The sequence below is a fragment of the Ambystoma mexicanum genome, chromosome 5p (genome assembly GCF_040938575.1).
Source record: "Ambystoma mexicanum isolate Mex_15411 chromosome 5p, UKY_AmexF1_1, whole genome shotgun sequence".
NCBI lineage: Eukaryota > Metazoa > Chordata > Amphibia > Caudata > Ambystomatidae > Ambystoma > Ambystoma mexicanum.
In genome coordinates, this window is record NC_090930.1 from 716,275,454 (window position 1) to 716,288,172 (window position 12,719).

General features: G+C 54.7%; 16 non-coding genes across 16 annotated transcripts; 11 read left to right on the forward strand and 5 right to left on the reverse strand.

Annotated features, from left to right (window-relative positions):
• Positions 1–148: 148 nt before the first annotated feature.
• On the forward strand, positions 149–220 carry TRNAE-CUC (transfer RNA glutamic acid (anticodon CUC)). Its single transcript has one exon. It is a non-coding gene; the product is annotated as a tRNA-Glu (tRNA).
• Positions 221–1,124: 904 nt separating this feature from the next.
• On the reverse strand, positions 1,125–1,207 carry TRNAL-UAA (transfer RNA leucine (anticodon UAA)). The gene has a single exon. It is a non-coding gene; the product is annotated as a tRNA-Leu (tRNA).
• Positions 1,208–2,101: 894 nt separating this feature from the next.
• TRNAE-CUC (transfer RNA glutamic acid (anticodon CUC)) lies at positions 2,102–2,173 on the forward strand. The gene has a single exon. It is a non-coding gene; the product is annotated as a tRNA-Glu (tRNA).
• A 340-nt stretch (positions 2,174–2,513) lies between these two features.
• On the forward strand, positions 2,514–2,585 carry TRNAE-CUC (transfer RNA glutamic acid (anticodon CUC)). The gene has a single exon. It is a non-coding gene; the product is annotated as a tRNA-Glu (tRNA).
• A 904-nt stretch (positions 2,586–3,489) lies between these two features.
• Positions 3,490–3,572, reverse strand: TRNAL-UAA (transfer RNA leucine (anticodon UAA)). Its single transcript has one exon. It is a non-coding gene; the product is annotated as a tRNA-Leu (tRNA).
• Positions 3,573–4,462: 890 nt separating this feature from the next.
• TRNAE-CUC (transfer RNA glutamic acid (anticodon CUC)) lies at positions 4,463–4,534 on the forward strand. Its single transcript has one exon. It is a non-coding gene; the product is annotated as a tRNA-Glu (tRNA).
• Positions 4,535–4,874: 340 nt separating this feature from the next.
• Positions 4,875–4,946, forward strand: TRNAE-CUC (transfer RNA glutamic acid (anticodon CUC)). Its single transcript has one exon. It is a non-coding gene; the product is annotated as a tRNA-Glu (tRNA).
• A 904-nt stretch (positions 4,947–5,850) lies between these two features.
• Positions 5,851–5,933, reverse strand: TRNAL-UAA (transfer RNA leucine (anticodon UAA)). The gene has a single exon. It is a non-coding gene; the product is annotated as a tRNA-Leu (tRNA).
• An 894-nt stretch (positions 5,934–6,827) lies between these two features.
• On the forward strand, positions 6,828–6,899 carry TRNAE-CUC (transfer RNA glutamic acid (anticodon CUC)). Its single transcript has one exon. It is a non-coding gene; the product is annotated as a tRNA-Glu (tRNA).
• Positions 6,900–7,239: 340 nt separating this feature from the next.
• On the forward strand, positions 7,240–7,311 carry TRNAE-CUC (transfer RNA glutamic acid (anticodon CUC)). The gene has a single exon. It is a non-coding gene; the product is annotated as a tRNA-Glu (tRNA).
• A 915-nt stretch (positions 7,312–8,226) lies between these two features.
• On the reverse strand, positions 8,227–8,309 carry TRNAL-UAA (transfer RNA leucine (anticodon UAA)). The gene has a single exon. It is a non-coding gene; the product is annotated as a tRNA-Leu (tRNA).
• An 894-nt stretch (positions 8,310–9,203) lies between these two features.
• TRNAE-CUC (transfer RNA glutamic acid (anticodon CUC)) lies at positions 9,204–9,275 on the forward strand. Its single transcript has one exon. It is a non-coding gene; the product is annotated as a tRNA-Glu (tRNA).
• A 340-nt stretch (positions 9,276–9,615) lies between these two features.
• TRNAE-CUC (transfer RNA glutamic acid (anticodon CUC)) lies at positions 9,616–9,687 on the forward strand. The gene has a single exon. It is a non-coding gene; the product is annotated as a tRNA-Glu (tRNA).
• A 904-nt stretch (positions 9,688–10,591) lies between these two features.
• TRNAL-UAA (transfer RNA leucine (anticodon UAA)) lies at positions 10,592–10,674 on the reverse strand. The gene has a single exon. It is a non-coding gene; the product is annotated as a tRNA-Leu (tRNA).
• An 894-nt stretch (positions 10,675–11,568) lies between these two features.
• Positions 11,569–11,640, forward strand: TRNAE-CUC (transfer RNA glutamic acid (anticodon CUC)). The gene has a single exon. It is a non-coding gene; the product is annotated as a tRNA-Glu (tRNA).
• Positions 11,641–11,980: 340 nt separating this feature from the next.
• TRNAE-CUC (transfer RNA glutamic acid (anticodon CUC)) lies at positions 11,981–12,052 on the forward strand. The gene has a single exon. It is a non-coding gene; the product is annotated as a tRNA-Glu (tRNA).
• Positions 12,053–12,719: the final 667 nt, after the last annotated feature.

Genomic DNA, 12,719 nt, shown 5'->3' on the forward strand with positions numbered 1-12,719 from the left:
GCAGCTTCCTTTTTCACCGCTGGAGAGAACCTATCTGCTCGGCCCTCCCCCTCTCTTCCCAGTCCCCCAATGGACTGGCCTTTGAGGCACCTGCAGGCATTGTGCACTCGGACACCACTGCCCGGCCTTCCCGAGCTGTCCAGCGGTCTCCCTGGTGGTCTAGTGGTTAGGATTCGGCGCTCTCACCGCCGCGGCCCGGTTTCGATTCCCGGTCAGGGAAGAGAGGCTTTTACTGAATGACATTTTTACAGAAATTCAAACAACTGCGTCTCAAAAAATATTTCTTTCAAATGTAGCTTCACTCACAGGCAATAGCGGCGTGGCTCCCCTGGCGGTAACTCCAAGCATCTTTTCAGCATGGTCCCTTACCGGAAGCTGTCGCCGCTAGAAGTGGGCCTGTGCCCCAAAAAGGAAGCTTTCTTTCTTCCAAAGCTGTAGAGAAAATATTAGTCCTGTCGCCCTGCCAAAGCCGAGCTCGCCCACCATCCCTAGCCTCATCAGACCAAGACCTTGCCCGGGACCCTGGGGCAGAGGGCTGCAGAAATGGTTGCGTACCGGTTTGGAGGAGAAAAGCAGGGGAGGGAGGGGTCGTAGCTGCTTGATTTGCATACAGAGCTGTGGTCTGCTGGGAAAGTGCAGCCTTTGGAGCTTGGCAAAGGCTTCGCAAGGGGCCCGAGCATTGCCCTCGCCCCGTTTGTTGACAGGTTCTCCTTCTATGGGCTGAAGGGCCCTGTAGCCTGATTTGAGGTTGGACGCTCTATTATTCACAGGGGTGTACCGGGCCTAGACGGTGACTGGCTGACCCGTCAGGGCATCGCCCGTTTGGAAGCCCGTTTCGGAAGCGGAGGCGGGAATCCCTGCCCAATTTTCTTTTGGGGTGGTAGGGCTGTTGGCGGGGTTGCACAAGCTCTGCCAACTTTGGCGGCTTAAGCTTGGGATGCGAGGGACATGGTACAAAAATGCAAAGGTTTTCCAGGAAAAGAGTCTACGGGCAACGATTCCTTGTTGCTCTTTTCAGGTGAACTCAAGCCTCAGGGCTTTGAGGTAGGGGCACTGCCTACAGACAGCAGGAAAGGGCTTGTGCGAAGCTGCTGCCGCATTTAGGTAAGAAGAGTAAAAACCTGTACCAGGAGTGGGGCTCGAACCCACGCGGACACTTGTCCATTGGATCTTAAGTCCAACGCCTTAACCACTCGGCCATCCTGGTGAGCTGCTGCAAAGGGCTTCGAATTGAATCTTTGCTGTTTCAGCAGCAGGCGAACAAGTGGAAAACCAGCCCAGAGTGCCCCCTGCAGGAGGTTGGATGGAATTGGCTTGCGAGCGGCAAACGTCTCTCACTTAACAGCATTACAATAGCCTCCAGCTGACTGCAAGTACGGTTGCGGAAACCTCCCGGGTGCTGCAGTCGTTTCCCCGGTGGCCTAGTGGTGAGGATTTGGTGCTTTCACTGCCACGGGCCTGGCTTCGAGTCCCCGACCAGAGTGTGTGCTTTGAGTAAAGGTGGTCTAGGGCAGTCCAGAGGCAGGCTGAGCCTCGAAGGCTGGTGCAGGCCTTGGTGTGCGAGCCCGAAAAAAGGGCAGCTCCTATGTCATCCCTTCTTGCCCTCCGGCACTTGCTGTACAAGCAAAGCCCCCTTTGAACTCTGCATGGTAACCCTGCTGTGTCTCGCAGGCAATCATGGCCTGCCGCCTTTTAATAAACGTGCTCTCCCACGAAGCAGTTCTCCTAAGGAGGGTTAGTTGTGAGTGTGCATCTTCAGCGGCAGCCTCTAGGGGGAGCTTCAGCACTGACCCACAAAAGCTCATAGCGAGGAAGGCTGTCCTTTCAGGAGAGCAAGACAGGAATATCAGCGCTTGGAAGTGAAAGCGCAAACGTTCCCAAAGTGATGCTGTCTTCAATCTCTAAGCTCCCCTTTTCGCAGACCATCACAAGTGTTTTTGTTTTCTTTCTTTCTTTCTTTCTTTATTTCTTTATTTATTTATTTATTAGCAGAAACGGCCCCCGAAGACCTGCAGGCACTGGTGCCCATTGTAGCAGAGGCCCTCAGCCTTTGGACTCGGACGCCACCATCTGAGCGACACGCAACGGGGTGCACCCACCGTCCCTGGTGGTCTAGTGGTTAGGATTCGGCGCTCTCACCGCTGCGGCCCGGGTTCGATTCCCGGTCAGGGAAGGAGCTCTTTTAACAACTGACATTTTTATTTACAGCAATGCAGTTAACTGGCGACCGGAAATCTTGCTCCCAGATGCAGATTTGCGTGCACAAAATGGAGGAAGTGCCCTCAGCGCGACGCAAAACGTGTTTATGGCAGAGTCCCATTCATTCTCCTGTCGCTGCGGAAAGACTGCCCTTGACGCAAAAAAGGCAGCTTCCTTTTTCACCGCTGGAGAGAACCTATCTGCTCGGCCCTCCCCCTCTCTTCCCAGTCCCCCAATGGACTGGCCTTTGAGGCACCTGCAGGCATTGTGCACTCGGACACCACTGCCCGGCCTTCCCGAGCTGTCCAGCGGTCTCCCTGGTGGTCTAGTGGTTAGGATTCGGCGCTCTCACCGCCGCGGCCCGGGTTCGATTCCCGGTCAGGGAAGAGAGGCTTTTACTGAATGACATTTTTACAGAAATTCAAACAACTGCGTCTCAAAAAATATTTCTTTCAAATGTAGCTTCACTCACAGGCAATAGCGGCGTGGCTCCCCTGGCGGTAACTCCAAGCATCTTTTCAGCATGGTCCCTTACCGGAAGCTGTCGCCGCTAGAAGTGGGCCTGTGCCCCAAAAAGGAAGCTTTCTTTCTTCCAAAGCTGTAGAGAAAATATTAGTCCTGTCGCCCTGCCAAAGCCGAGCTCGCCCACCATCCCTAGCCTCATCAGACCAAGACCTTGCCCGGGACCCTGGGGCAGAGGGCTGCAGAAATGGTTGCGTACCGGTTTGGAGGAGAAAAGCAGGGGAGGGAGGGGTCGTAGCTGCTTGATTTGCATACAGAGCTGTGGTCTGCTGGGAAAGTGCAGCCTTTGGAGCTTGGCAAAGGCTTCGCAAGGGGCCCGAGCATTGCCCTCGCCCCGTTTGTTGACAGGTTCTCCTTCTATGGGCTGAAGGGCCCTGTAGCCTGATTTGAGGTTGGACGCTCTATTATTCACAGGGGTGTACCGGGCCTAGACGGTGACTGGCTGACCCGTCAGGGCATCGCCCGTTTGGAAGCCCGTTTCGGAAGCGGAGGCGGGAATCCCTGCCCAATTTTCTTTTGGGGTGGTAGGGCTGTTGGCGGGGTTGCACAAGCTCTGCCAACTTTGGCGGCTTAAGCTTGGGATGCGAGGGACATGGTACAAAAATGCAAAGGTTTTCCAGGAAAAGAGTCTACGGGCAACGATTCCTTGTTGCTCTTTTCAGGTGAACTCAAGCCTCAGGGCTTTGAGGTAGGGGCACTGCCTACAGACAGCAGGAAAGGGCTTGTGCGAAGCTGCTGCCGCATTTAGGTAAGAAGAGTAAAAACCTGTACCAGGAGTGGGGCTCGAACCCACGCGGACACTTGTCCATTGGATCTTAAGTCCAACGCCTTAACCACTCGGCCATCCTGGTGAGCTGCTGCAAAGGGCTTCGAATTGAATCTTTGCTGTTTCAGCAGCAGGCGAACAAGTGGAAAACCAGCCCAGAGTGCCCCCTGCAGGAGGTTGGATGGAATTGGCTTGCGAGCGGCAAACGTCTCTCACTTAACAGCATTACAATAGCCTCCAGCTGACTGCAAGTACGGTTGCGGAAACCTCCCGGGTGCTGCAGTCGTTTCCCCGGTGGCCTAGTGGTGAGGATTTGGTGCTTTCACTGCCACGGGCCTGGCTTCGAGTCCCCGACCAGAGTGTGTGCTTTGAGTAAAGGTGGTCTAGGGCAGTCCAGAGGCAGGCTGAGCCTCGAAGGCTGGTGCAGGCCTTGGTGTGCGAGCCCGAAAAAAGGGCAGCTCCTATGTCATCCCTTCTTGCCCTCCGGCACTTGCTGTACAAGCAAAGCCCCCTTTGAACTCTGCATGGTAACCCTGCTGTGTCTCGCAGGCAATCATGGCCTGCCGCCTTTTAATAAACGTGCTCTCCCACGAAGCAGTTCTCCTAAGGAGGGTTAGTTGTGAGTGTGCATCTTCAGCGGCAGCCTCTAGGGGGAGCTTCAGCACTGACCCACAAAAGCTCATAGCGAGGAAGGCTGTCCTTTCAGGAGAGCAAGACAGGAATATCAGCGCTTGGAAGTGAAAGCGCAAACGTTCCCAAAGTGATGCTGTCTTCAATCTCTAAGCTCCCCTTTTCGCAGACCATCACAAGTGTTTTTGTTTTCTTTCTTTCTTTCTTTCTTTCTTTATTTCTTTATTTATTAGCAGAAACGGCCCCCGAAGACCTGCAGGCACTGGTGCCCATTGTAGCAGAGGCCCTCAGCCTTTGGACTCGGACGCCACCATCTGAGCGACACGCAACGGGGTGCACCCACCGTCCCTGGTGGTCTAGTGGTTAGGATTCGGGGCTCTCACCGCCGCGGCCCGGGTTCGATTCCCGGTCAGGGAAGGAGCTCTTTTAACAACTGACATTTTTATTTACAGCAATGCAGTTAACTGGCGACCGGAAATCTTGCTCCCAGATGCAGATTTGCGTGCACAAAATGGAGGAAGTGCCCTCAGCGCGACGCAAAACGTGTTTATGGCAGAGTCCCATTCATTCTCCTGTCGCTGCGGAAAGACTGCCCTTGACGCAAAAAAGGCAGCTTCCTTTTTCACCGCTGGAGAGAACCTATCTGCTCGGCCCTCCCCCTCTCTTCCCAGTCCCCCAATGGACTGGCCTTTGAGGCACCTGCAGGCATTGTGCACTCGGACACCACTGCCCGGCCTTCCCGAGCTGTCCAGCGGTCTCCCTGGTGGTCTAGTGGTTAGGATTCGGCGCTCTCACCGCCGTGGCCCGGGTTCGATTCCCGGTCAGGGAAGAGAGGCTTTTACTGAATGACATTTTTACAGAAATTCAAACAACTGCGTCTCAAAAAATATTTCTTTCAAATGTAGCTTCACTCACAGGCAATAGCGGCGTGGCTCCCCTGGCGGTAACTCCAAGCATCTTTTCAGCATGGTCCCTTACCGGAAGCTGTCGCCGCTAGAAGTGGGCCTGTGCCCCAAAAAGGAAGCTTTCTTTCTTCCAAAGCTGTAGAGAAAATATTAGTCCTGTCGCCCTGCCAAAGCCGAGCTCGCCCACCATCCCTAGCCTCATCAGACCAAGACCTTGCCCGGGACCCTGGGGCAGAGGGCTGCAGAAATGGTTGCGTACCGGTTTGGAGGAGAAAAGCAGGGGAGGGAGGGGTCGTAGCTGCTTGATTTGCATACAGAGCTGTGGTCTGCTGGGAAAGTGCAGCCTTTGGAGCTTGGCAAAGGCTTCGCAAGGGGCCCGAGCATTGCCCTCGCCCCGTTTGTTGACAGGTTCTCCTTCTATGGGCTGAAGGGCCCTGTAGCCTGATTTGAGGTTGGACGCTCTATTATTCACAGGGGTGTACCGGGCCTAGACGGTGACTGGCTGACCCGTCAGGGCATCGCCCGTTTGGAAGCCCGTTTCGGAAGCGGAGGCGGGAATCCCTGCCCAATTTTCTTTTGGGGTGGTAGGGCTGTTGGCGGGGTTGCACAAGCTCTGCCAACTTTGGCGGCTTAAGCTTGGGATGCGAGGGACATGGTACAAAAATGCAAAGGTTTTCCAGGAAAAGAGTCTACGGGCAACGATTCCTTGTTGCTCTTTTCAGGTGAACTCAAGCCTCAGGGCTTTGAGGTAGGGGCACTGCCTACAGACAGCAGGAAAGGGCTTGTGCGAAGCTGCTGCCGCATTTAGGTAAGAAGAGTAAAAACCTGTACCAGGAGTGGGGCTCGAACCCACGCGGACACTTGTCCATTGGATCTTAAGTCCAACGCCTTAACCACTCGGCCATCCTGGTGAGCTGCTGCAAAGGGCTTCGAATTGAATCTTTGCTGTTTCAGCAGCAGGCGAACAAGTGGAAAACCAGCCCAGAGTGCCCCCTGCAGGAGGTTGGATGGAATTGGCTTGCGAGCGGCAAACGTCTCTCACTTAACAGCATTACAATAGCCTCCAGCTGACTGCAAGTACGGTTGCGGAAACCTCCCGGGTGCTGCAGTCGTTTCCCCGGTGGCCTAGTGGTGAGGATTTGGTGCTTTCACTGCCACGGGCCTGGCTTCGAGTCCCCGACCAGAGTGTGTGCTTTGAGTAAAGGTGGTCTAGGGCAGTCCAGAGGCAGGCTGAGCCTCGAAGGCTGGTGCAGGCCTTGGTGTGCGAGCCCGAAAAAAGGGCAGCTCCTATGTCATCCCTTCTTGCCCTCCGGCACTTGCTGTACAAGCAAAGCCCCCTTTGAACTCTGCATGGTAACCCTGCTGTGTCTCGCAGGCAATCATGGCCTGCCGCCTTTTAATAAACGTGCTCTCCCACGAAGCAGTTCTCCTAAGGAGGGTTAGTTGTGAGTGTGCATCTTCAGCGGCAGCCTCTAGGGGGAGCTTCAGCACTGACCCACAAAAGCTCATAGCGAGGAAGGCTGTCCTTTCAGGAGAGCAAGACAGGAATATCAGCGCTTGGAAGTGAAAGCGCAAACGTTCCCAAAGTGATGCTGTCTTCAATCTCTAAGCTCCCCTTTTCGCAGACCATCACAAGTGTTTTTGTTTTCTTTCTTTCTTTCTTTCTTTATTTCTTTATTTATTTATTTATTAGCAGAAACGGCCCCCGAAGACCTGCAGGCACTGGTGCCCATTGTAGCAGAGGCCCTCAGCCTTTGGACTCGGACGCCACCATCTGAGCGACACGCAACGGGGTGCACCCACCGTCCCTGGTGGTCTAGTGGTTAGGATTCGGCGCTCTCACCGCTGCGGCCCGGGTTCGATTCCCGGTCAGGGAAGGAGCTCTTTTAACAACTGACATTTTTATTTACAGCAATGCAGTTAACTGGCGACCGGAAATCTTGCTCCCAGATGCAGATTTGCGTGCACAAAATGGAGGAAGTGCCCTCAGCGCGACGCAAAACGTGTTTATGGCAGAGTCCCATTCATTCTCCTGTCGCTGCGGAAAGACTGCCCTTGACGCAAAAAAGGCAGCTTCCTTTTTCACCGCTGGAGAGAACCTATCTGCTCGGCCCTCCCCCTCTCTTCCCAGTCCCCCAATGGACTGGCCTTTGAGGCACCTGCAGGCATTGTGCACTCGGACACCACTGCCCGGCCTTCCCGAGCTGTCCAGCGGTCTCCCTGGTGGTCTAGTGGTTAGGATTCGGCGCTCTCACCGCCGCGGCCCGGGTTCGATTCCCGGTCAGGGAAGAGAGGCTTTTACTGAATGACATTTTTACAGAAATTCAAACAACTGCGTCTCAAAAAATATTTCTTTCAAATGTAGCTTCACTCACAGGCAATAGCGGCGTGGCTCCCCTGGCGGTAACTCCAAGCATCTTTTCAGCATGGTCCCTTACCGGAAGCTGTCGCCGCTAGAAGTGGGCCTGTGCCCCAAAAAGGAAGCTTTCTTTCTTCCAAAGCTGTAGAGAAAATATTAGTCCTGTCGCCCTGCCAAAGCCGAGCTCGCCCACCATCCCTAGCCTCATCAGACCAAGACCTTGCCCGGGACCCTGGGGCAGAGGGCTGCAGAAATGGTTGCGTACCGGTTTGGAGGAGAAAAGCAGGGGAGGGAGGGGTCGTAGCTGCTTGATTTGCATACAGAGCTGTGGTCTGCTGGGAAAGTGCAGCCTTTGGAGCTTGGCAAAGGCTTCGCAAGGGGCCCGAGCATTGCCCTCGCCCCGTTTGTTGACAGGTTCTCCTTCTATGGGCTGAAGGGCCCTGTAGCCTGATTTGAGGTTGGACGCTCTATTATTCACAGGGGTGTACCGGGCCTAGACGGTGACTGGCTGACCCGTCAGGGCATCGCCCGTTTGGAAGCCCGTTTCGGAAGCCGTGAGGAAGCGGAGGCGGGAATCCCTGCCCAATTTTCTTTTGGGGTGGTAGGGCTGTTGGCGGGGTTGCACAAGCTCTGCCAACTTTGGCGGCTTAAGCTTGGGATGCGAGGGACATGGTACAAAAATGCAAAGGTTTTCCAGGAAAAGAGTCTACGGGCAACGATTCCTTGTTGCTCTTTTCAGGTGAACTCAAGCCTCAGGGCTTTGAGGTAGGGGCACTGCCTACAGACAGCAGGAAAGGGCTTGTGCGAAGCTGCTGCCGCATTTAGGTAAGAAGAGTAAAAACCTGTACCAGGAGTGGGGCTCGAACCCACGCGGACACTTGTCCATTGGATCTTAAGTCCAACGCCTTAACCACTCGGCCATCCTGGTGAGCTGCTGCAAAGGGCTTCGAATTGAATCTTTGCTGTTTCAGCAGCAGGCGAACAAGTGGAAAACCAGCCCAGAGTGCCCCCTGCAGGAGGTTGGATGGAATTGGCTTGCGAGCGGCAAACGTCTCTCACTTAACAGCATTACAATAGCCTCCAGCTGACTGCAAGTACGGTTGCGGAAACCTCCCGGGTGCTGCAGTCGTTTCCCCGGTGGCCTAGTGGTGAGGATTTGGTGCTTTCACTGCCACGGGCCTGGCTTCGAGTCCCCGACCAGAGTGTGTGCTTTGAGTAAAGGTGGTCTAGGGCAGTCCAGAGGCAGGCTGAGCCTCGAAGGCTGGTGCAGGCCTTGGTGTGCGAGCCCGAAAAAAGGGCAGCTCCTATGTCATCCCTTCTTGCCCTCCGGCACTTGCTGTACAAGCAAAGCCCCCTTTGAACTCTGCATGGTAACCCTGCTGTGTCTCGCAGGCAATCATGGCCTGCCGCCTTTTAATAAACGTGCTCTCCCACGAAGCAGTTCTCCTAAGGAGGGTTAGTTGTGAGTGTGCATCTTCAGCGGCAGCCTCTAGGGGGAGCTTCAGCACTGACCCACAAAAGCTCATAGCGAGGAAGGCTGTCCTTTCAGGAGAGCAAGACAGGAATATCAGCGCTTGGAAGTGAAAGCGCAAACGTTCCCAAAGTGATGCTGTCTTCAATCTCTAAGCTCCCCTTTTCGCAGACCATCACAAGTGTTTTTGTTTTCTTTCTTTCTTTCTTTCTTTATTTCTTTATTTATTTATTTATTAGCAGAAACGGCCCCCGAAGACCTGCAGGCACTGGTGCCCATTGTAGCAGAGGCCCTCAGCCTTTGGACTCGGACGCCACCATCTGAGCGACACGCAACGGGGTGCACCCACCGTCCCTGGTGGTCTAGTGGTTAGGATTCGGCGCTCTCACCGCTGCGGCCCGGGTTCGATTCCCGGTCAGGGAAGGAGCTCTTTTAACAACTGACATTTTTATTTACAGCAATGCAGTTAACTGGCGACCGGAAATCTTGCTCCCAGATGCAGATTTGCGTGCACAAAATGGAGGAAGTGCCCTCAGCGCGACGCAAAACGTGTTTATGGCAGAGTCCCATTCATTCTCCTGTCGCTGCGGAAAGACTGCCCTTGACGCAAAAAAGGCAGCTTCCTTTTTCACCGCTGGAGAGAACCTATCTGCTCGGCCCTCCCCCTCTCTTCCCAGTCCCCCAATGGACTGGCCTTTGAGGCACCTGCAGGCATTGTGCACTCGGACACCACTGCCCGGCCTTCCCGAGCTGTCCAGCGGTCTCCCTGGTGGTCTAGTGGTTAGGATTCGGCGCTCTCACCGCCGCGGCCCGGTTTCGATTCCCGGTCAGGGAAGAGAGGCTTTTACTGAATGACATTTTTACAGAAATTCAAACAACTGCGTCTCAAAAAATATTTCTTTCAAATGTAGCTTCACTCACAGGCAATAGCGGCGTGGCTCCCCTGGCGGTAACTCCAAGCATCTTTTCAGCATGGTCCCTTACCGGAAGCTGTCGCCGCTAGAAGTGGGCCTGTGCCCCAAAAAGGAAGCTTTCTTTCTTCCAAAGCTGTAGAGAAAATATTAGTCCTGTCGCCCTGCCAAAGCCGAGCTCGCCCACCATCCCTAGCCTCATCAGACCAAGACCTTGCCCGGGACCCTGGGGCAGAGGGCTGCAGAAATGGTTGCGTACCGGTTTGGAGGAGAAAAGCAGGGGAGGGAGGGGTCGTAGCTGCTTGATTTGCATACAGAGCTGTGGTCTGCTGGGAAAGTGCAGCCTTTGGAGCTTGGCAAAGGCTTCGCAAGGGGCCCGAGCATTGCCCTCGCCCCGTTTGTTGACAGGTTCTCCTTCTATGGGCTGAAGGGCCCTGTAGCCTGATTTGAGGTTGGACGCTCTATTATTCACAGGGGTGTACCGGGCCTAGACGGTGACTGGCTGACCCGTCAGGGCATCGCCCGTTTGGAAGCCCGTTTCGGAAGCGGAGGCGGGAATCCCTGCCCAATTTTCTTTTGGGGTGGTAGGGCTGTTGGCGGGGTTGCACAAGCTCTGCCAACTTTGGCGGCTTAAGCTTGGGATGCGAGGGACATGGTACAAAAATGCAAAGGTTTTCCAGGAAAAGAGTCTACGGGCAACGATTCCTTGTTGCTCTTTTCAGGTGAACTCAAGCCTCAGGGCTTTGAGGTAGGGGCACTGCCTACAGACAGCAGGAAAGGGCTTGTGCGAAGCTGCTGCCGCATTTAGGTAAGAAGAGTAAAAACCTGTACCAGGAGTGGGGCTCGAACCCACGCGGACACTTGTCCATTGGATCTTAAGTCCAACGCCTTAACCACTCGGCCATCCTGGTGAGCTGCTGCAAAGGGCTTCGAATTGAATCTTTGCTGTTTCAGCAGCAGGCGAACAAGTGGAAAACCAGCCCAGAGTGCCCCCTGCAGGAGGTTGGATGGAATTGGCTTGCGAGCGGCAAACGTCTCTCACTTAACAGCATTACAATAGCCTCCAGCTGACTGCAAGTACGGTTGCGGAAACCTCCCGGGTGCTGCAGTCGTTTCCCCGGTGGCCTAGTGGTGAGGATTTGGTGCTTTCACTGCCACGGGCCTGGCTTCGAGTCCCCGACCAGAGTGTGTGCTTTGAGTAAAGGTGGTCTAGGGCAGTCCAGAGGCAGGCTGAGCCTCGAAGGCTGGTGCAGGCCTTGGTGTGCGAGCCCGAAAAAAGGGCAGCTCCTATGTCATCCCTTCTTGCCCTCCGGCACTTGCTGTACAAGCAAAGCCCCCTTTGAACTCTGCATGGTAACCCTGCTGTGTCTCGCAGGCAATCATGGCCTGCCGCCTTTTAATAAACGTGCTCTCCCACGAAGCAGTTCTCCTAAGGAGGGTTAGTTGTGAGTGTGCATCTTCAGCGGCAGCCTCTAGGGGGAGCTTCAGCACTGACCCACAAAAGCTCATAGCGAGGAAGGCTGTCCTTTCAGGAGAGCAAGACAGGAATATCAGCGCTTGGAAGTGAAAGCGCAAACGTTCCCAAAGTGATGCTGTCTTCAATCTCTAAGCTCCCCTTTTCGCAGACCATCACAAGTGTTTTTGTTTTCTTTCTTTCTTTCTTTCTTTATTTCTTTATTTATTTATTTATTAGCAGAAACGGCCCCCGAAGACCTGCAGGCACTGGTGCCCATTGTAGCAGAGGCCCTCAGCCTTTGGACTCGGACGCCACCATCTGAGCGACACGCAACGGGGTGCACCCACCGTCCCTGGTGGTCTAGTGGTTAGGATTCGGCGCTCTCACCGCTGCGGCCCGGGTTCGATTCCCGGTCAGGGAAGGAGCTCTTTTAACAACTGACATTTTTATTTACAGCAATGCAGTTAACTGGCGACCGGAAATCTTGCTCCCAGATGCAGATTTGCGTGCACAAAATGGAGGAAGTGCCCTCAGCGCGACGCAAAACGTGTTTATGGCAGAGTCCCATTCATTCTCCTGTCGCTGCGGAAAGACTGCCCTTGACGCAAAAAAGGCAGCTTCCTTTTTCACCGCTGGAGAGAACCTATCTGCTCGGCCCTCCCCCTCTCTTCCCAGTCCCCCAATGGACTGGCCTTTGAGGCACCTGCAGGCATTGTGCACTCGGACACCACTGCCCGGCCTTCCCGAGCTGTCCAGCGGTCTCCCTGGTGGTCTAGTGGTTAGGATTCGGCGCTCTCACCGCCGCGGCCCGGGTTCGATTCCCGGTCAGGGAAGAGAGGCTTTTACTGAATGACATTTTTACAGAAATTCAAACAACTGCGTCTCAAAAAATATTTCTTTCAAATGTAGCTTCACTCACAGGCAATAGCGGCGTGGCTCCCCTGGCGGTAACTCCAAGCATCTTTTCAGCATGGTCCCTTACCGGAAGCTGTCGCCGCTAGAAGTGGGCCTGTGCCCCAAAAAGGAAGCTTTCTTTCTTCCAAAGCTGTAGAGAAAATATTAGTCCTGTCGCCCTGCCAAAGCCGAGCTCGCCCACCATCCCTAGCCTCATCAGACCAAGACCTTGCCCGGGACCCTGGGGCAGAGGGCTGCAGAAATGGTTGCGTACCGGTTTGGAGGAGAAAAGCAGGGGAGGGAGGGGTCGTAGCTGCTTGATTTGCATACAGAGCTGTGGTCTGCTGGGAAAGTGCAGCCTTTGGAGCTTGGCAAAGGCTTCGCAAGGGGCCCGAGCATTGCCCTCGCCCCGTTTGTTGACAGGTTCTCCTTCTATGGGCTGAAGGGCCCTGTAGCCTGATTTGAGGTTGGACGCTCTATTATTCACAGGGGTGTACCGGGCCTAGACGGTGACTGGCTGACCCGTCAGGGCATCGCCCGTTTGGAAGCCCGTTTCGGAAGCGGAGGCGGGAATCCCTGCCCAATTTTCTTTTGGGGTGGTAGGGC